The 23,590-nt window shown below is 48.6% G+C and overlaps 1 protein-coding gene across 1 annotated transcript in view; it reads right to left on the minus strand.

Moving 5' to 3' along the window:
• DAG1 (dystroglycan 1) overlaps positions 1–23,590 on the minus strand; it is a 115,237-nt gene that overhangs the window by 78,500 nt on the left and 13,147 nt on the right. Inside the window, exon 2 of the mRNA XM_073591703.1 lies at positions 10,532–10,580. The gene's annotated coding sequence lies outside the window, so the exon portion shown is untranslated. The remainder of the gene's footprint in view (positions 1–10,531; positions 10,581–23,590) is intronic.

Below are 23,590 nucleotides of genomic sequence, written 5' to 3' on the forward strand. Positions count from 1 at the left end.
GCCCCTCCCACAATGGTGAGATTTCCATGTCTCTGCTCCTCCCACAATGGTTTGACTGGAATGTTAGCAGGAGCGCTATATTTGTATTATAGAGGAAGATGGGATCTGAACTATGAAGAGTCTTGTGATTCTTCTTAGTAGTTGAAGCTCCCTCTAGTCTGGCTGTTGGATTTGTCTAGAGGATAAATCTCAACACAAAGGGAGAAATTCTCATCTGTGCCCCCCCTGACCCCACTGCTGACCCTTGAGTCTGGGAACGGAATTGTGTGGCCGCTCCTTAGACCCCCCACCTTCAATGTCTCCTCCAGTGACAACAGCATGATCCCAATACTCCTTGTGACCACACATAGACTCAGGGCCCCGCGGGATATAAACATCCACAAGTCCGGTGACTCTCACTGTCGGGTGCAGGCAGAAAAAAGAAAAGAGCTCGTCCACGTCTTGTGCAGACATTCCTTGAAAGAAGAAGTTCAGACGGCCGCACACTAGAACAGGCCAGATACAAAACCAGTAAAACTCAGCTTCAGCCTGATTCCATTTTGGCCATGCCCCCCTCCCCGACGTGTTTCGCCCTGCCCACAGGTGAAATGCGTCGGACGGCAAGGGCTGGATGGAGCCAGGCTGAAGTTTGAGTTTTCCTGATTTTGTATCTGGCTACTTCTGGTGTGTGGCGGTCTGGACTTTTTCATCCCAATACTCCTGTCATATTTCCTCCGTCTCTACAGCCTTTCACAGAATATGATTGGCCCTGAACAGTATGAGCAGTGTGCCTCCACTGTGTTCTCTGATTCTAGCCCCGCCCTCACACACACACATTGGAGCATTAGAGGCATGTTGCACATTAACATGTGACCAGATGCTGCGGTCCCTGAGAGTGCATGACTAAATCAAGATGAATAGAGTGTCTTTTTGGCTTTAGCGCAGTTTCTGTCCCGGGGGGGGGGTGATCTGGCACTGTCCATCAGTGAAGGAGGCAGATGTCAGTGAAGGGAATTCGGCACAGGGATCCCCCCCCCCCCCCCCGGATTCTGGCTGGCAGCACGCATCGACAGATGGCCGAGTCTCAGGTATCTCGCTATTTTACTTTCCTTTAGACACTGGAGCAGAGCAACATTGTATAAACACTGACCGCCTACCCCTACTGACACTGACACTGCTCACACCCCGGGGGGGGGGGGAACAGGTGATGGCTACCTGGGCAAATAAACGGGCTATTGGGTATCGCACCCCTACCGAGAAGTCCACATTTATTACAAATCCATCTGTGATCATAAAACTCCACACAGGACTGATTATATGACTTCCCCATAATTCACTGCCAGCCATGCATCATCTGCGAATATCGGTGGAAACTAGCAAACGATGAACTCAGCATTACCCCTACGCACAGATTGGAGGGGATCATGCATTCTTTAGGGGGGAGGAGGGAGATGGCAGTAGAGAAGGAAGAGATTGAAGACGTGAGTTAAGCCAGCCATAGAGATGGATCGAATCTCGGGCCAGATTAAGCATGGATCCAGATTTGATCTATCTATGGGCAGGCTGGTTGTACGGAAGTCGATCCATCGATCAAGTTCAGTACAGCCAGCCTGTAGGATTTTCTGGATGCGAACACTGCCGGAGGCTGTAGCCACTAGCAGTAATCATCCAAAAACCTTAGATGTAAACTGGAGAAACAATCTCCAGTACCGTACAATAGTGGGCTATAACGGCAACAGAGTGGAGACGTGTCCAGATAAAATAATGTAACCTTTATTATAGAGAATTAAAACAGATAAAAATAGGAATATCAAACCCCAGACATGTGGGGAGGACAGCGATACTTTCTATAGACTGTAAATAGCGCACAGGTTATCCATATAATTAATTATGTACATAAGAATACAATCCAAAGGATGATATAGACAGTCTACGTTTCGCCAAATATTTGGCTTCCTCAGGACACAGACAAAGGAGAAGCGGGTTGCCTAGGATAACATAATAATAGTATCACAATATACAAATAAGTCATAATAACAGTATAATACGAATATCACTTGTGCATATAAATATTGCATGTTCCTACCAATCAGCACAGGCAGCCAATCATACGCCCATCAATGCCTCGGACGGGCATAGGAGTACCGCCTGGCAAGTGCCCGCCCAAAGCGCACGGGAGAAAGCAGCCAGATTAACGGCTCAATGCATATAAAAATATACAGTATCTCACAAAAGTTAGTACACCCCTCACATTTTTGTAAATCTTTTCTTCTATCTTTTCATGTGACAACACGGAAGAAATGACACTTTGCTACAATGTAAACTAGTGAGTGTACAGCTTGTATAACAGTGTAAATTTGCTGTCCCCTCAAAATAACTCAACACACAGCCATTAATGTCTAAACCACTGGCAACAAAAGTGAGTACACCCCTAAGAGAAAATGCCCAAATTGGGCCCAATTAGCCATTTTCCCTCCCCGGTGTCATGTGACTCGTTAGTGTTACAAGGTCTCAGGTGTGAATGGGGAGCAGGTGTGTTAAATTTGGTGTTATCGCTCTCACTCTCTCATACTGGTCACTGGAAGTTCAACATGGCACCATACAGCGGTTTAACAGGACAGGTTCCACTCAGAACAGGCCTCGCCATGGTCGACCAAAGAAGTTGAGGGCACGTGCTCAGCGTCATATCCAGAGGTTGTCTTTGGGAAATAGAGGTATGAGTGCTGCCGGCATTGCTGCAGAAGTTGAAGGGGTGGGGGGTCAGCCTGTCAGTGCTCAGACCATACGCCGCACACTGCATCAAATTGGTCTGCATGGCTGTCGTCCCAGAAGGAAGCCTCTTCTAAAGATGATGCACAAGAAAGACCGCAAACAGTTTGCTGAAGACAAGCAGACTAAGGACATGGATTACTGGAACCATGTCCTGTGGTCTGATGAGACCAAGATAAACTTATTTGGTTCAGATGGTGACAAGCGTGTGTGGGGGCAACCAGGTGAGGAGTACAAAGACAAGTGTGTCTTGTCTACAGTCAAGCATGGTGGTGGGAGTGTCATGGTCTGGGGCTGCATGAGTGCTGCCGCTGTTCTATTGAATAGTGCCCTCCGTCAAAAAGTGCCCACGCATGTGCAGTACGGAAGGCCACTCCAGCTGATTTCCCGATCAGCTGGCATGACATCACCATAGCGCATGCGCACGTCATAGGAGGCGTTTTTCGACGGGAGATACCATTTGACGGGCAGAATGTAAACCTATGCAAAAAGCAAGGGGGAGACCAAAGTTGTCAGCTTGTGCCTCGTTACGGGGCAGGTTTACAGAGTGCTCAAGGTCGGGTTGTGACTGTGTTGCAGGGCGGGTTTGGTGTGTTGAGCGGCGGGTTTTGCCTGCATCTAAGGACGGGTTGCAACACAGCCACAACCCGCCCTGCAACACAGCCACAACCCTCCCTGCAACACAGCCACAACCCTCCCTGCAACACAGCCACAACCCTCCCTGCAACACAACCACAACCCTCCCTGCAACACGGCAACAACCCGTCCTGCAACACAGCCACAACCCTCTCTGCAACACGGCCACAACCCGCCCTGCAACACGGCCCCAACCTGTCCTGCAACAAGGCCACAACCCACCCTGCAACACGGCCACAACCCGCCCTGCAACACGGCCCCAACCTGTCCTGCAACAAGGCCACAACCCACCCTGCAACATGGCCACAACCCGTCCTGCAATACGGCCACAACCCTCCCTGCAACACGGCTACAACCCTCCCTGCAACATGGTCACAACCCGCCCTGCAACACGGCCACAACCCTACCTGCAACACGGCCACAACCCTCCCTGCAACACGGCCACAACCCTCCCTGCAACACGGCTACAACCCTGCCTGCAACACAGCCACAACCCGCCCTGCAACACGGCCACAACCTTCCCTGCAACACGGCCACAACCCTCCCTGCAACACGGCCACAACCCTCCCTGCAACACGGCCACAACCCTCCCTGCAACACGGCCACAACCCACCCTGCAACACGGCCACAACCCTCCCTGCAACACGGCCACAACCCTCCCTGCAACACGGCCACAACCCTCCCTGCAACACGGCCACAACCCTCCCTGCAACACAGCAACAACCCGCCCTGAAACACGGCCACAACCCATCCTGCAATACAGCCACAACCCTCCCTGCAACATGGCCACAACCCTCCCTGCAACACGGCCACAACCCTCCCTGCAACACAGCCACAACCCTCCCTGCAACACAGCCACAACCCTCCCTGCAACACAGCAACAACCCGCCCTGAAACACGGCCACAACCCATCCTGCAATACAGCCACAACCCTCCCTGCAACATGGCCACAACCCTCCCTGCAACACAGCCACAACCCTCCCTGCAACACAGCCACAACCCTCCCTGCAACACAGCCACAACCCGCCCGCAACACGGCCACAACCCGCCCTGAAACACGGCCACAACCCTCCCTGCAACACGGCCACAACCCATCCTGCAATACAGCCACAACCCATCCTGCAACATGGCCACAACCCTCCCTGCAATACAGCCACAACCCTCCCAATCTGACAACTACGGTCTCCCTCCGCTGTCGAAACAGACACCATCTAAATACGACTAAAACTAAAATGGGACTAAAAACTAAAATGCCATTTTAGTCAAAAGACTAAGACTAAAACTAAATTGAAATTTGATTTCAAAATGAATGCTGGTCTGTAGTGCATGTTCATATCGCAATACCATAAATAATAACATATGACATTTTTCACTCCAGCAGTATATAATGAGTTTGGAAATTGTAGAGAAAGGTTAACTAATGCATTACAATTTAATTACACCCATTAGATTTTAGACGACTAAAATCAGTTTTAGTCGACTAAAATGTACTGGAGATTTAGTCGACTAAATACGACTAAAACTAAAACACTTGCAGAAGACTAAAATGGGACTAAAACTAAAATGCCATTTTAGTCCTAAAACTAAATCTAAATTTGCTGCCAAAGTTAACACTGATGTTATGTACTGTAGATGATGATACATTTACAGTCTTTGCAATTTTACATCAAGGAACATTATTCTGAGTTGTTTGACAATTTTTGGACGCAGCTTTTCACAGATTGGTGAAACACGAGCCCATCTTTACTTCTGAGACACTCTGACTCTCTAAGATGCACTTCAAAGACATGCTGGTAGGTTAATCGAATCCTATCTAAATTGGCCCTAGTATGTGAGTTAGGGACCTTAGATTGTAAGAGGGTAGGGACCGATGGGAATGTACAACGTATATGTAAAGCGCTGCGTAAATTGACGGCGCTATATAAGTACCTTAACCACTTCAATACTGGGCACTTAGACACCTTCCCGCCCAGACCAATTTTCAACTTTCAGCGCTGTCGCATTTTGAATGACAATTGCGCGGTCATACAACACTGTACTCAAACAATTTTTTTTATCATTCTGTTCCCACAAATAGAGCTTTCTTTTGGTGGTATTTGATCACCTCTGCGTTTTTTATTTTTTGCGCAACAAATAAAAAAAGACCGAAAATTTTGAAAAGAAACAAGTTTTTCTTTGTTTCTGTAAAAAATGTTTGTAAATAAGTACGTTTTCTTCTTCAATGACGGGCACTGATACGGCGGCACCGATGAGGTGGCACTGACGGGCACTGATGATGGGCACTGATAGGCGGCACTGATGGGCATGATAGGTAGCACTGATGGACACTGATAGGTGGCACTGATGGACACTGATAGGTGGCACTGGTATGCGGCACTGATGGGCACTCATAGGTGGCACTGATGGGCACTCATAGGCGGCACTGATGAGCACTCGTAGATGGCATTGATGGGTACTTATGGGTGGCACTGATAGGTGGCACGGATGGGCACTGACAGGTGGCACTGATGGGTACTTATGGGTGGCACTGATAGGTGGCACAGATGGGCACTGACAGGTGGCACTGATGGGTACTTATGGGTGGCACTGATAGGTGGCACGGATGGGCACGGATGGGCACTGACAGGTGGCACTGATGGGTACTTATGGGTGGCACTGATAGGTGGCACGGATGGGCACTGACAGGTGGCACCGATGGACACTGATGGGTGGCACTGATGACACCGATTAGTGGAAATGATGCCCCTAAGGGTGACATTGCTGGGCATCACTGCAATATACTGGTGCCAATCAGTGCCCATTTGTGGGCACTGATTGGCACACATTGGGCACTGACTGGGCACATTGGGTACATGTGGATTGCCATGGGGTACATACCTGGCCATCCACTTGCCCCTCTCCCTGGTGGTCCTGGTGGCGATCCCTGGTGGTCCAGTGTGGTCATCTGAGGGGGGCTGCGCTGATAAACAATCAGCGCAGACCCCCCCCCCGTCAGGAGAGCCGCCGATCGTCTCTCCTCTACTCGCGTCTGTCAGACGCGAGTGAGGAAAAGCCGATCAACGGCTCTTCCTATTGACATCGTGATCAGCTGTGATTGGACGCGGCTGATCACGTGGTAAAGAGTCCAAGATCGGTGGAGCGGTGTGTCAGACTGGGGGCGCGGGCGCGCGGCGGCGCGTTATCCTGCTGGACGTCATATGACGCCCAGTCAGGATAACTGAACCACCGTCCGGCTGTCATCTGCTATGGGCCGGGCGAGAAGTGGTTAAATAATAAAAATAATTTGTGCGCATGAGGCGTAAATTACTGACCAAAAATGCTGATTTTTCTACTTCCTTTTTTACTGAAGAATATACAGCACTTGTTTACACGCCTGGGTACCTAGGCACATTACAATGAACAAGCTGTATTTTAATTCAGTAAAAAAAAAAGCCGTACTGAGCTTTTTCAAGCTGCAGTGTGCAAGAGGTCTAAGTATTTGGTCTTCTTGTGAACTTCCTCCTGACTTTATTACATAATAAACTCTGCACCCTCGGGAGGTCCGGTCCCCCATATCCCGATGGAAATGTACGGAGCGATTTTAGGGTGATTCTGTAATGTGAAGATAGAGATTTCCTATAGGCTCCGATAGAAGCTGCTCCTTTTTTTTTTTCTCTAATAAATATAGAGGTTCTCCCAATCGTCCCCCCCCCTGACCCGGCTTTGTGCCCCCCCCGGCATAGCGGTGACAGCGATCTTTGTCATACACGCAGGTCTCCTAGCAACGCATTGCGCTCCTGTACTCAGTCTTTGCTAAATATATAGCGGGGGTGGGGCTGCCAGCCGGTGGATACAGAGGGCACCTTGTAGGGTGAGCGGGCTTTGGAAATAATGAGGGGACACAATGGCTGCAAATGATTAACCTGTAACATGCCAGAGGACAGGGAACTCCCCCCCCCCCCCCCGCAGAAAGACATTCAGTGTAAATAGAATGCTATCTCTCAGTGTATATTTTGTATATGGTATTTTCAGCATAAGCAGGGTATACGGGATCTCTGTATACTGTATATGGTATGTTCAGCATACGGAGGGTATACGGGATCTCTGTATACTGTATATGGTATGTTCAGCATACGGAGGGTATACGGGATCTCTGTATACTGTATATGGTATGTTCAGCATACGGAGGGTATACGGGATCTCTGTATAGTGTATATGGTATGTTCAGCATACGCAGGGTATACGGGATCTCTGTATATTGTATATGGTATGTTCAGCATACGCAGGGTATACGGGATCTCTGTATATTGTATATGGTATGTTCAGCATACGCAGGGTATACGGGATCTCTGTATACTGTATATGGTATGTTCAGCATACGGAGGGTATACGGGATCTCTGTATACTGTATATGGTATGTTCAGCATACGGAGGGTATACGGGATCTCTGTATACTGTATATGGTATGTTCAGCATACGCAGGGTATACGGGATCTCTGTATACTGTATATGGTATGTTCAGCATACGCAGGGTATACGGGATGTTTGTATATTGTATATGGTATGTTCAGCATACGCAGGGTATACGGGATGTTTGTATATTGTATATGGTATGTTCAGCATACGCAGGGTATATAGGTTTGCCACCTTTTCTTCAAGTCAAACCCGAACACTTTAGCGTCGCACAGCTATTTTTTTTTTTTCATAGTATAAACTATACATATATTTGAGCAATTAAGTAACATTTCTAATCATATGAAGCTAATCACAAGAGTACCCCTTTACATCAGAGTCCACAGAGTTCCCATTTTACATCTGAATCCACTGTTATAACTGCAAAGGGCGGGCCAACTCAATACTGAACCCTACGGACTAAGACTGGGATGACATTAAAGTTCATGTGTGTGTAAAGGCAGGCGTACCAATACTTTTGCTAATATAGTATATATATATATATATATATATATAGATAGATAGATAGATAGATAGATAGATAGATAGATAGATAGATAGATAGATAGATATCTAAAAAAAATCATAAATCAGCACCAAACCCCTGTCCAGCGTTTACTGTAATTTATAACCACATAGTCCTCCTACCTCACCCCCTTTTCTGCACCATATATACATATAGCCCCCCCACACTCCCATCTGAACTGTATACATCAGAGTTTCTCAACTAGGGTTCCTCCAAAGGTTGCTAGGGGGTTCCTTGAGCAAGGAGCAATTTCTGCCTCTCTGATAGATTCCCATTGACACCATTGATCTTTTTAGCTATCTGTAATGCCGCGTACACACGGTCGGACTTTTCGTCTACAAAAGTCCAACGGACGCCGACGGACTAAAGCTGGCTGGTAATCCGATCGTGTGTGGGCTTCTCCGGACTTTCAGCAGACTTTTTCAGCCTCAAATCCGACGGACTTTAGATTTGAAACATGCTTCAAATCTTTACGTTGTAACTACGACGGACCCCGAAATCCGCTCGTCTGTGTGCTAGTCCGACGGACAAAATCCCATGCTAGGGCAGCTATTGGCTACTGGCTATGAACTTCCTTATTTTAGTCTGGTGTACGTCATCACGTACGAATCCATCGGACTTTTGTGTGGTCGTGTGTAGGCAAGTCCGTTCGTTAGAAAGTCTGCTGCAAGTCCGCCGAAAGTCCGCCGGAAGTCTGTCGGACAGGCTGTCGGACTTTTGTAGACGAAAAGTCCGACCGTGTGTACGCGGCATAAGGAGTTAATTCTTCCCAATGACTGCAAGTGTAAGGGGAATTCATCCCACTGACCATCACACTAATGTATTATGACTGGTAGATATAGTCATTTTTATCAGGGGTTCCCTGAGACTGGAAAGTTATTTCAAGGGTTCCTCTGTGTTGAAAAGGTTGAGAAAAGCTGGTATACATCATAGTTTTCAGTTAGAGAGGAGTGAGACTCTGCGGATGGCGTGCGAGTGGCTGGTTCGGTGGTGCAGTGACAATCCAGTGACCTGGCTGAGGACACCACTAAACCCTCAGTCGGAATTATCCTTTCTCACAGATTATAGCTAATTCTATCTGTAAGTAACTAACAGTCCACGTGTCTTCGTTCAAGATCTGGGCGCTGCATCCATTGCACATAGAGGGGTGGTGATGATGTCATAGACACAGATCACATGATCAGCTGCCATTCATCTCTGCTGGCACTAAAGGGAGCTCCGCTGTACAATGTTGTAGTTGTTGGGGTTGGAGGGGGAGGGGGGGGTGACTACCATTTATTTTAAACTCAGTGGACAATGGAGGCCGAATCTGAACACAACCACTCGGAGCTGACCACCCTCTCATGACCTCCACCCTCTCATGACCTCCACCCTCTCATGACTTCCACCCTCTCATGGCCTCCACCCTCTCATGACCTCCACCCTCTCATGACCTCCACCCTCTCATGACCTCCACCCTCTCTTGACTTCCACCCTCTCATGGCCTCCGCCCTCTCATGGCCTCCGCCCTCTCATGGCCTCCGCCCTCTCATGACCTCCACCCTCTCATGACCTCCAGCCTCTCCTGACCTCCACCCTCTCATGGCCTCCACCCTCTCATGGCCTCCACCATCTCATGGCCTCCACCCTCTCATGACCTCCACCCTCTCATGACCTACACCCTCACATGACTTCCACCCTCTCATGACTTCCACCCTCTCATGACCTCCACCCTCTCATGGCCTCCACCCTCTCATGGCCTTCATCCTCTCATGACCTCCACCCTCTCATGGCCTTCACCCTCTCATGACCTCCACCCTCTCATGACCTCCAGCCTCTCATGACCTCCACCCTCTCATGACCTCCACCCTCTCATGGCCTCCACCATCTCATGGCCTCCACCCTCTCATGACCTCCACCCTCTCATGGCCTCCACCATCTCATGGCCTCCACCCTCTCATGACCTACACCCTTTCATGACCTACACCCTCACATGACCTACACCCTCACATGACTTTCACCCTCTCATGACCTCCACCCTCTCATGACCTCCACCCTCTCATGGCCTCCACCCTCTCATGGCCTTCACCCTCTCATGACCTCCACCCTCTCATGGCCTTCACCCTCTCATGGCCTCCACCCTCTCATGACCTCCACCCTCTCATCACTCCTGTCCACAACCATTTTCTACAACACATATAAGTCACTTACCCTGCGTGGGCCGCTCGCTGGAGTCACATGATCTGTAAACCGTCCATTCCTGGAGGGGGAGGGGAATACATAATATTAATGTGGAAATCACTTTAAATTCATCAATAAAATCTCCCCTGACAACAATAATGAAAGGAATGGCCACATGTGCAGTAACCCAGAGCAACCAATTAGATAATTGCTGTGGACTGATAGATGAAATCTGATTGGCTGTTGCCATTTACCACTTACATATGCCAGCCCCACCCCCCCCCAGAATGGAAATTAATAGAATTGTAGTGATGTAAATGATGACACTGTAGGGATTAATGAGGCAGGGTTATTGTGTTATACACTTTTATTACATCACTTAAAGTGGAACAGAACGCACAAAGTGAAGATCTACCATCTTGTAGGGAGCATCTAGAAATGATAATTGTGCCTAAGCAATACACTTAGAGGGGTTGTAAAGGCTGAAGGTTTTTTAACTTCATGCATTTTATGCAAAAAGGTAAAAAAAAAACCTTCTGCACCCCCAACCCCCCCCCCTCAAAACTTACCTGAGCCCCATCCCGATCCAGCGATTTGCATGAAAGCCTCCGTTCTGTCCCGGGTCTCCCTCTCCTCATAGGCTGAGACAGCAATGAAAACCATTGGCTCCCACTGTTGTCAATCACAGCTAGTAAGCCCATGAGGAGAGAGCTGGGGCGGGGCCGAGCAACTGCTCTATGTGTCTTATGGATGCCTAGAGCGAGGCTCGGGAGCGAGCATGCACCATGGCCCCACAACAAGCGGCTTGCTATTGGGGGCACTGGTCAAGGGGGAGTATCCAGTAGTCCCAGTGGGGGACCCGAGAAGAACAGGATCAGGGCTGCTCTGGTTTTGCACAGAGCAGGTAAATCTGACGTGTGTAAAAAAAAGCTTCTGCACCCCCAACCCCCCCCCCTCCAAAACTTACCTGAGCCCCATCCCGATTCAGCGATTTGCATGAGAGCCTCGGCTGTCCCGGGACTCCCTCTCCTCATAGGCTGAGATGGCAGTGAAAACCATTGGCTCCCACTACTGTCAATCACAGCCAGTTAGCCCATGAGGAGAGAGATGGGGCGGGGCCATGTAACTGCTCTATGTGGGTTAAGGGGGAGGATCCAGGAGTGCCGATGGGGGACCTGAGAAGAACAGGATCGGGGCTGCTCTGGTTGTGCACAGAGCAGGTAAATATGACATGTTTGTAAAAAAAACCTTCTGCACCCCCCCCCCAAAACTTACCTGAGCCCCATTCCAATCCAGCGATGTGCATGAGAGCCTCGGCTGTCCCGGGACTCCCTCTCCTCATAGGCTGAGACAGCAGTGAAAACCATTGGCTCCCACTACTGTCAATCACAGCCCGTTAGCCCATGAGGAGAGAGCTGGGGCGGGGCCGAGCAACTGCTCTGTGTCTTATGGATGCCTAGAGCGAGGCTCGGGAGTGAGCATGCACCATGGCCCCACAACAAGCGGCTTGCTATTGGAGGCACTGGTCAAGGGGGAGGATCCAGGAGTGCCAGTGGGGGACCCGAGAAGAACAGGATCAGGGCTGCTCTGGTTTTGCACAGAGCAGGTAAATATGACATGTTTGTAAAAAAAAAAAAAACGTAGTTTGGTCGTTGTTCTTGGTGTCAGGCAGTCCGGGACCGTGACAGGGAATGGCAACATCTGCAATACTAGAGGATTGGGTAGCCTAGGACTCCAGAATACCCGGAATTGGTGCCATCCATACCACCATATAGAATTGTGTACTGGCTCAGCCTCAGGGATCCACCCTGGACAGCTATGGTTAAAAACATGTTACAATATTTTCCCTGAATCATCCTGGTACGTGGTTCCTCAGTCTATAACACCTGATATTTACCAAGGTGAGGTCACCCCAGGCTTATCTGTCTCCCGTTCTTGATCTTTCACCCACCGGCCAGTGTTTTTCCTGTCTGGCTATACATCTTATCTTGTACAAGGCCGTGATCCTGCAATTTCCAATGTAGACTGCATTCGCAACTGCATCCAATCCTCGTGCAATTTCCTGCAGGAGTGAGCTCCATGACTATTCACAGCACCTAGAGACAGTGGTCAGCGAATTCAAGGCAAGCACTGGTGTCCTGCGTAGTTTGGTCATTGTTGTTGGCGTTAGGCGTTTCCGAAGCACTGCTTGCAATATTGGAGGATTGGTTTGGCTTCCTTCTTGGAAAGTTCTCCAGGGTCCCTCCCAGTATATGAGGTTCCAGAGTGAAAGGAGCCTCTGGGCCAAACCAACATGTTCCTGGGGAGGGGGGGGGGGGGGGTGGTCACATCTCCTGGCTGGTCTGGGACTCCAGAACCCCAGGAATTGATTCTGTCTGCACTGCCATAAGGAATTGTGTACTGACTCAACCCTGGGGATCCACCAGGATCAGCAAAGATCCTAAAAGTGTTACAATGTACCAAACCAAACCACATCCCCCTAGGGGTTTCTATGTCCTCAGGCTATAATAACACCTGCTGTTTACCATGGTGAGGACACAGCGGCCTTATCTGTCTCCCGTCATTGACCTTTAAATCCCCCAGGGCCTGTTTGTCTTGATTGGCCACTCATCCTATCTCATGAAGTGTTTATTACTCCAATAAATGAGGAAGTCATGTAATCCTACTCGAGGTCACCCAAACACGGGAGGAAAATGATTGTCGCATGGTACGATTGTTCTCAGTGGAGCTGTCATACACTGCGGAACGACTATTGACCATTTCGTCATCTATTGCACATAAACAGTAAGATGACGAAGAACAATCTCTTATGTACACACGACCGGTTTAGCCGTCGGAATAAACTCCGAAGGTTTCTCCAACAGAATTCCATTCAAGCGGTCTTGCCTACACACGGTCAACCCAAAGTCCGACCGTCCAGAACGCGGTGACGTACAACACTTACGACAGGACTAGAAAAAGGAAGTGCAATAGCCAGTAGCCAATAGCTTCCGTCTCATACTTGCTTCAGAGCATGCATCGTTTTTGGTACGTCGGAAAAACATACAGACGATCGGTTTTCCTGATAGAAATTGGGTCCGTCGGAAATATTTAGAACATGTTCCATTTCTAGGTCCCTCAGAATTTTCAAAAAAAAAATCCGATGAGGCCTACACACGATCGGTATATGAAAAGCTTCCGTCGGACTTTTTCTGTCGGACATTCCGCTCGTGTGTACACGGCTTTACAGATGTCCCCATACTTCGTCCCACAATGCTCTTCTAATGCACGTGATCAGCCATCCACCTGCTCAGATCATTGCACTCTCGGCACACAAAGTCCAATATTGTGTGAAAATGTCAGGATTGTCCGCTATCAGTGATCCGTCAGCAAGCAAAGAAAAAGCCTCAGGTGGAAGCTGCCATTCTCTGATATACAAGTTCCAAAACGGTGAAGCAGTTCCAAGGGAGTAGACAATCTACACCTGTTCCCTCAGACACTGGTTCTTCGGACTTTAGGGGGGCTAGAATGTGGCCTGTGGGGGTAGAAAATGACCCAGGCCCAGCATTAGTGAGGATAAACATGGACTCAGGTTTGGTAGTCAGTAGGAGGAGGAGTATTGCCCCATCATTGGTATCAGCGAGAGGAACAGTGCCCCATCATTAGTATTAGTGGGAAGAACAGTGCCCACTCATTGATATTAGTGGAAGGAATACTACCCCATCATTGGTATGAGTGAAAGAAATAGTGCCCCATTGTTGGTGTCACTGGTAGGAATAGTGCCCCATCATTGATACTAGTGGAAGAAATAGTGCCCCATTATTGGTATCAGTGAGCGAAATAGTGCCCCATCATTGATATTGGTGGGAGGAATATTCCCCCGTAATTGATATTAGTGGGAGCAATAGTGCCCCATCATTGATGTTTGTGGGAGGAATAGTGCACCATCCTTGGTATCAGTGAGCGTAATAGTGCCCCATCATTGATGCTAGTGGGAGAAATAGTGCCCCGTCATTGATATTAGTGGGAGCAATAGTGCCCCATCATTGATATTAGTGGGAGCAATAGTGCCACATCATTGATGTTAGAGGGAGGAATAGTGAGCCATCCTTGATATTCGTGGGAGGAATAGTACCCCATCATTGGTAACAGTGAACGGAATAGTGCCCCATCATTGAAATTAGTGGGAGGAATAGTGCCCCATCATTGGTATCAGTGAGCGGAATAGTGCCCCATCATTGACATTAGTGGAAGGAATAGTGCCCCGTCATTGGTATCAGTGAGCGGAATAGTGCCCCATCATTGACATTAGTGGAAGGAATAGTGCCCCATAATTGATTCTAGTGGGAGCAATAGTGCCCCATCATTGATGTTAGTGGGAGGAATACTGCCCCATCATTGGTATCAGTGGGAGGAATAGTGCCCCATCATTGGTGTCAGTGGGAGGAATAGTGCCCCATCATTGGTGTCAGTGGGAGGAATAGTGCCTAGGTGTCAGGAATGATGCCCCACTGTTGGTCCCAATGGGAGGAATAGTGCCTCATGTTATTGGGAGAAATAGTGCACCAAGGGCAGGATAAAGACTAGCCACATCAGGCCCTCGGATCACAGTTTGGAAACCATTGGTTTAGAAGAATGCACTAGGATGGGGAGTCAACACTGTATGTCAACCCTGGGCCAGTGATTCCATCGTCTGCTCAGTCAGTCCCGGTCTGGAAGGTTCTGTGCACTGTGAGTGTGGTTGGAGGACACATTATACCCATAGGGGGAAATTACAACTGCCTGCCAAAGCCTCCAACCTGGGTGACCAGAGAAGATCAAACCTGGCCATGGTTGGGATGGTGCCACAGACAGCCAGCAAGACAGACAGATCGAATACACAAAGCACCTTATATGGGTTACAAGTAAAAATCCTAAAAGTGGAAGTAGAAGTCGCCATATTATACATAATCTCAGCTTTCTCTAGCCGAGTCTGTGTGGTAAAGGAAACCTAGACAGGAACCAACTCTTCCCAAAAGACCCAGAATTCCCTGGGGCACACGTTCCCTGAGCTCAGGCCCAACCCATCCCACATGTCCCAACCAATCGTTCCCCTTGTCATGCACCTAGCCATGTCCCCATCATTCAAGGCTCTCTTTCCCTAGGGAGGGGGCTCAAGAGGCCTTCAGCTGTGTGGAGGATAGTTTGTTCCTCCCTCAAGGGGAAGCTTTCAGATTTTTGCAGTCTATGTGTCAACAGCAATCCTTTCCTACCCTCAGGCTGCTTTCATAGCAAAAAGTGGGGTCAACCGGACAGACCAATCAGAAGTGACCTTTCTTTGAGCGGATCAGCGAGTGGTTGCTGTGGGTTACTGCACTTTGTTCAGTCTCGTGGTGTCTGATGCAAGGCTTGAAGGGAAAAGTAGACACACTAGAGGACATCTCCTCCATGGTTGGGTCAGACAAGTGTATACATGATGCATTATTCCCTCTAAGTAAATGACATTTCCTGGGCATAGATCCAGAGTCAGGGGTGGGTGGGGGGAGATATCTATATGATAACATACCATAGTGATCCGAGATGATGGAAAGGTCACTGAAGAGCGGAATATAGACGAGAGCGATCCGTCTGTCTGTCCTTTTATGTCACAGCTTCTCGCCTCCTAGAACTGATAAGAAAAGTGCAACTCCGCTCCTTCTTATCATAGAGTGGAACTCCGGGCAAGACTTCATAGTTAGCCATTTAGATGTGGAGAGGTTTCTTCTGGTTTTTTTGTATTGTTTAGAAGCGGTACCCCTCCCAGCAGTAGCTTGGCAGACTGCCAGCCTTCCAATATAAACAAAGGGCAGGCACCCAGGTGGGAGGAAAGAGCAGAGAGTTGACAAGACTTGAGCAAGTTTATTGCTTCTGAACTTTGAGGATGAACTTCTGCATAGTGCCTGCAGTTGCAGAGGTCAGTGAGGGCTTTTTTTAAAATGCTTTGCTGCTTGCTATCAATATGTAGATATTTGAATGTTAGTTCAGCCCTTCCTGCCTCTGAGTTGGCCGCTCAGCTGTCAGCTACTTGCCAGCTCCTATCTCTCCACAGTGACTCACCTGTTGTTGATATCCTGCTCGTCAGTCCTGCTTACATAAGCAGTCCAGTCCAGATGATCTCTGCCTTCGCCTTGGTCACATCTCTAGAGACGCTCTCCTGTGTTCCTGTTAAAGAATTACTTGGCTGACATTCCTTCCGTCTCCAGATCCTGCTTGCTTTTCTACTACGCTGCTCTCTGGCTTCCTGACGTTTTGGCTTGTATGACTATCTGTTCCGGTTCCTGAACTCTATGTTTTGACTACGTTTACTCTGTTTACCTTTTTTTATTATTATTAAACAAGTGTGATTTAACTGTACTTCTGTCTCGGTCTGATTCATGGTTTCTGACAGTAGGCTGGCCACAGTCTATCTTTAATTTATCTGTCTGTGGGGAGGTGCAGTATAGTGCAGTAAACGGCAATAAACCAGTTGCAAAGAACCGAACTTGTAATAATGTCGGAGTTCTAAAATTCACAAACAACCCAGTGTGAATGCGCCCAACCAGGAACGCTTACAGAAGGTAACAGCAGTGTGTAGTAGAGCAGGTCTCAGATGTCCCGCATCTACAGCATCTGTCTTAAAGCGGAGTTCTGCTTAAAAAAAAAATTAAAAGTCAGCAGCTACAAATACTGCAGCTGCTGACTTTTATTAATCGGACACTTACCAGTCCCAGGTCCAGCGATGCGGGGGAACGAAGCCCCACTCATGTCCCCCTCCTCTCTTCGGCGCCGGCATTGTAACAGTGGCCACTGCACATGCGCTAGCCGCATTGTGCGCCGTGACTGGCCGGGCAATCATCTGGGACCTGTTACGTGTCCCAGATGATTTCCGAGAGGGAGGAAGGCCGAAGTGGGAGCGGGCATCTAAAAAGAAGGTATCCCCCCCCCCCCCCCCAAAAAAAATTACATGCCAAATGTGGCATGTCAGGGGGTCACCTCCCTTAAAGCGGAAGTTCCATTTTTGGGTGGAACTCCGCTTTCAGTGGCAGAATGCGGCCTGGCCAGTCTGTACCTAAATAGGGAGGTCTCCAGGAAGGATGATGTGTCCCTATCTTTCCCTGCACATCAGGAACCCCTCCCTACCACTAATCACCATCCCTACTAGATGGGTGACCTGTCCCTACACTACCAACATGCAAAATGGGCAGCAAGCCTGGGAGCCAGGGCCTTAAAGCGGAGTTCCACCTAAAGGTGGAACTTCCGCTTAATTACTTCTTTTTGACAGGTCCCCTTTCCCACTTCCGGGAGGCCGCAGCCTGATCTCCCGGAAGTTCGGCCCCCTCCTCCTTCCTCCGTTGGGTCAATCAGAAAGTGCAGCGTGTTTTGTGCAGTAAGGACCCGGGCCTAAAGGCTTCACTGCCGGGTTCCCTTACCTGGAATGGCGGCGGCTGCACCCGACAGTCGATCTAAAGATCAGCTGGGGTGCCAACATCGTACGCGGGCTCCCTGGACAGGTAAGTGTCCATATAGTAAGAGTCAGCAGCTACAGTATTTGTAGCTGCTGACTTTTCATTTTTTTTCCCCCAAGGCGGAAGGCGGAACTCTGCTTTAAATAGGCTCTGCCTGACCCAAGGTGGCTGCCAGAGTCACATGGGGCAGCAGAATCCAATCAGATAGCTTCCCCAGTGACCCTGGAAACCATAAAGGAACCATGTTCCTCTTGACTTCCCCTCCAACTGTAATGCCAAGCGCCACCTAAAGTGGAGAGACTGTACCCGCCTACATGTCAGCCTTCTATTATAGTATCTCCAGATTTTTTTTCTTTCCACTTTCAATATTTTGTAAATTCTGCAGCCCTGGTAGATGAGCAGGCACTGTATGTTCTCACATATTCCCACCATGTACAGATAAGTGGATATGGCAATTGGCACATTGGGTCTTTTTGTACACTGGTCATAAGTCCCGCCCACTTTACCGCCAGTCACAGTCTGATTGTTGGAATCACCTTTGTAGCAGGAATCACTCTTGGCACAGTTTCCTCCTCACCACCATTGGGTGGATTCCCAGGATCCTCCCTGTGTAGCGTCTGTCGGCCATCTCAGTCTATGGTAAGTCAGCATTGGATAAATGTGTATCCGTATCCTCCTGTGATGCTCGCGCAGTGACACCCCTGTGGGACACCAATAGGTCATCTGAACAGCAGAAATGGCAGCACTGAGAGCAAGTAGAGAAGATTTGTAATTAGGCACTGCTCTGACTGCTAATGACTGCTAATGACCTCATGAGCCTGGATTAGGCCGGTATGCAGCATAGAGGTCACAGCTCCTCACCCTCCCAGGAATATGATGGAGTCGGAGACATAATCCAGCAGGGGCAACAACACAATCATTGATACATGCATCGAGATCTATGTCCGCAGAGCTACTGCACCTACCAGAAGATCTGGAGAGTAATACACATCCGCTGGTGACCCTTCTGTACTATATTTGGGGGGGGGGGGGTTTGGGTGACAACAATTGCAACTCTACACATTGCTGCTCTACCTTTTGCCTGCTCTTTGGACTGAGGATCACTGCGCTGGGAACGCCCATGTGGGAAGGTGCAGCGGGCAGAAATTACATGGAGTCCAGCAATATACACAAAACAATCTCCTGCGCTCAGGAGCTAAGTCCATATGTAAGTGGTGTAGCCAACCCGTTGGGAACAATATGGAAAGTCAAAGGTCTTGCTGCCCTCCTCAGAACAATGGGTATCCTTAGAGCTGAAACATATAGAAAAACAGGAGAGGGCGCACCGACCTTGCGCATTACCAAAGATACATTTTATTTAGATAAAATCAAGAGTTTACGCCTTCGCGCCTGATGAAGAGGGTACTCCCTCGTAACACGTAAGCCGTTTGCGATACCATTGCAGGTTGCAGGTGTCTAGAAGACACAGTTCTTGGAGCAATGTTAAGCCTTCTTTTTTTAACGTTTGTTTGTGAGTATGACTCTTGTTTTTATGTAAATAAAATTTATCTTTAGTAATGCGCAAGGTCGGTGCGCCCTCCCTGTTTTTCTATATGGTCCAGCAATAAACAACAGACCCAACAGGAAGGCAAACCGACTGGGAACACTCACAAGTTGTAATAGCAATGCGACAGCAGGTTGGTGACTCAGACGTGCTGACAGTGTCTGTCTCAAGGAGCAGAATGCAACCTCGCAGGTCTGTACCCAGATAGGGAGGCTTCCAGAAAGAATGGTGTGTCCCTGCACTTTCCCTACTTCTCTGGAATCTTTCCCTGACACTGAGCACTGTCCCTGACAGAAAGGATACCTGCCTCTACTCTAGCCACTCGCAAAATGCATGTCAAACCTGGGAGCCAGGGTCTTAAATAGACTCGGCCTGACCCAAGATGGCCGCCAAAGTCACCTGGGATGGCAGCATCAAATCGGATAGCTGCCTCCCTGTGACTGAGGAAACCATAGAGGAACATCTGCATTGCCGCTGTGGACGGCACCACCTGCAGTGGAGAAAATAGACTGCATCTGCCTACACCCACGCTGAACTCCTTCTCTTCTGTAAGAACTACCTACTTCCACCTATTAAATTCTGATTTCAGTTGGAAACCCAATATGAAGATGACCTGGGGTTCTTCAGCTGCTGAGGATCTGCATGTCTCAAGCCAAGTGGGTGACCAGTAAGGGTCACCATGTCTGTCTGCATATACCATACACATTTTAGTGCCAGAAAACCAGAAGCGACAATGAAAATGGAACATCATCATCATCTGCTTCATCGTATGTTGCTGCCATGTACTGGAAAATGTTCCTTTGTTATTCTTTGGCAGTGACGCATGTTACAGGAACACGTCAGTGCACAGGACAAGGCTTCTCCTGTGTTCCTGCTCCTCGATTGTAAGCCCTCATGCACACAGGCTGTTAAAAAAAACGTTATGAAAACGCCAGTATCTTTGCAGTGATTTTTTTAAACTTTTTTCAGCTTTTTTCAGCGTTTTTGCAATAGCGTTTTTGAGCGTTTTTGAGCGTTTTTCCACGTTAGCGTTTTTGAGCGTTTTTTTTTCAAATTTTTTCTTTTTTTTTTCATGGGTTAAAAACGCTAAAAAATGTTGGTGAATGACGTTTTTGAGCGTTTTTACAGCTGAAAAACGTCTCTCAGAACCCACTGGTCCTGGGTTTTTTTTTACAGCTTAAAAACGCCTATGCCACTTGCAGCTCAAAAACGCCTAGGTGGGCATGAAGCCATAGACTAACATAGACAGGCCTTTTTAAGCTGCAAAAAAAGCTCAAAAAAGCAGCTGTAAAAACATCCGTGTGCATGAGGACTAAGAATTATGGGAAGCCTTCAAAACATATCATAATAATGTCTGATGAAGAAGCCCAATGTGTTTGTGAAAATGGATGAGCAGCCATCTTTGCAAAACTTGATACTTCAGTGAAAGTACAGATTCTCCAAAAATGTCACACATTAGATTGATTTCCCCATGGGGTACTGCGAGGAGTAAAAAAAAAAGTTTCAGGACAAGCTGTGACACCTCAGCACTGTTTGACACGTAGATTATTATTATTATACAGGATTTATATATAGCGCCAACAGTTTGCTCAGCTCTTTACAACATGAAGGCAGACGGTGCAGTTACAATACAATTCAATACAGGAGGGATCAGGGGGTCCTGCTCGTAAGGCCCCATTCACACCTGAGCGTAGCGTTTTCAGGCAGAAAGTCGCGCGATTTTACCGCGATTTTTGACGTGTTTTTGCCCTGATTTTGTACAGGTGAAAAAGTCACCAATTTAAAAAGCAGAAAAATGCCCAAATCTGCCTAAAAAAAAAAAAGAAAAGTTCCAGAACTTGTTTGAGCTTCAGGCGTTTTGGAGCTTCTGGCTTCAGGCGTTTCGGAGTGGAGATGTGAACCAGCTCCATAGAGAATCATAGATTCTTTCCCCTCCAGTATTTTGTAGCTTGAGGCTTCAAGCTACAAAAGAGTTTACAATCTATTCTAAGCGATCACTTGGCTTTGTTTATAAATAAAGGATTATCATTAGGATTATGATAAGAACAAGTCAATGATAAGTAGTTAAAAGAGCTTCCACAAAGCTGGCCATACATGGGTCGAACTCCAAAAGAATTTTCTTACCAGAATAGTAACTAATGCCCTGGACACACGAGCGGACTTTTCGACCGGACTGGTCCGACGGACCGAATCCGGCAGACAATCCGACCGTGTGTGGGCTTTATCGGACCTTCAGCGGACCTTTTCGGTCGAAAATGTGACGGACTTTAGATTTGGAACATGTTTCAAATCTTTCAGCCGGAAATCCACCGGACCCAGTTTCTATCGAGAAATCCGCTCGTCTGTATGCTAGTCCGACGGACGAAAACCGACGCTAAGGCAGCTACTGGCTATGAACTTCCTTATTTTAGTCCGGTCGTATGTCATCACGTACGAATCCGTCGGACTTTGGTGTGATCGTGTGTAGGCAAGTTCATTCGTTCGAAAGTCCGTCAAAAGTCAGTCGAAAGTCCGTCGGACCTTTGATGCTGAAAAGTACGCCCGTGTGTACACGCAAAAGAGGTTGTAAAGGTTCATGTTTTTTCACCTTAATACATCCTATGCATTAAGGTGAAAAAACACCTGTCAGTGTCCGCCCCCCCCCCAGCCCCCCGTTTTACTTACCTGAGCCCTCAAACTTGACCCACGGGGACACGCTGTCTCTCTGCCCGGGGTTCTCGGTTGCTGATTGGATAGATTGATAGCAGCACAGCCATTGGCTCCCACTGCTGTCTATCAAATCCAATGATGTGGGGGGGGCGGGGCCGAGTCCTGCATTAGGCCTCTATGGACGCCGTATGCTGAACTCGGGAGCGTGCCCGCAAGGTAACCCCCTCGGGGAAGCGCTTCTCCGAGGGGGTTATCAGATGTGGGGAGGAGCCGCGAGAGCCGCCAAGGGACCCCAGAAGAGCAGGTTCAGGGCCACTCTGTGCAAAACGAGCTGCTCAGTGGAGGTAAGTATTATTAATTTGTTATTTTTTTAATTTTTTTTTTTTTACCTTTACAATCACTTTAACCACTTGCCGACCGCCGCACGACTATATACGTCGACAGAGCGGCACGGGCAGGCAAAAGGACTTACATGTACGTCCTTGCCTGCCCGCGGGTGGGGGGTCCGATCGGACCCCCCCCCCGGTGCCTGCGGTGGTCGGCAAATGTCCCCCGGCGATCGGAGGTGAGGGGGAGGCCATCCATTCGTGGCCCCCCCCTCGCGATCGCTCCCAGCCAATGGGATCATTTCCCTGCCTCTGTATTGTACACAGAGGCAGAGGAAATGATGTCATCTCTCCTCGGCTCGGTATTTTCCGTTCCGGGCCGAGGAGAGAAGACTGTAATGTGAGTGCACAACACACACACACAGTAGAACATGCCAGGCACACAAAACACCCCGATCCCCCCCCCGATCGCCCCCCCGATCCCCCCCCAATCACCCCCCCCCCCCCTGTCACAAACTGACACCAGCAGGTTTTTTTTTTTTTTTCCTGATTACTGTATTGGTGTCAGTTTGTGACAGTTACAGTGTCAGGGCAGTTAGTGTTAGGCCCCCTGTAGGTCTAGGGTACCCCCCTAACCCCCCCTAATAAAGTTTTAACCCCTTGATCACCCCCCGTCACCAGTGTCGCTAAGCGATCATTTTTCTGATCGCTGTATTAGTGTCGCTGGTGACGCTAGTTAGTGAGGTAAATATTTAGGTTCGCCGTCAGCGTTTTATAGCGACAGGGACCCCCATATACTACCTAATAAATGTTTTAACCCCTTGATTGCCCCCTAGTTAACCCTTTCACCACTGATCACTGTATAACTGTTACGGGTGACGCTGGTTAGTTTGTTTATTTTTTATAGTGTCAGGGCACCCGCCGTTTATTACCGAATAAAGATTTAGCCCCCTGATCGCCCGGCGGTGATATGCGTCGCCCCAGGCAGTGTCAGATTAGCGCCAGTACCGCTAACACCCACGCACGCAGCATACGCCTCCCTTAGTGGTATAGTATCTGATCGGATCAATATCTGATCCGATCAGATCTATACTAGCGTCCCCAGCAGTTTAGGGTTCCCAAAAACACA

This window comes from Aquarana catesbeiana, linkage group LG07, assembly GCF_042186555.1.
Source record: "Aquarana catesbeiana isolate 2022-GZ linkage group LG07, ASM4218655v1, whole genome shotgun sequence".
In the NCBI taxonomy this organism is placed as follows: Eukaryota; Metazoa; Chordata; class Amphibia; order Anura; family Ranidae; genus Aquarana; species Aquarana catesbeiana.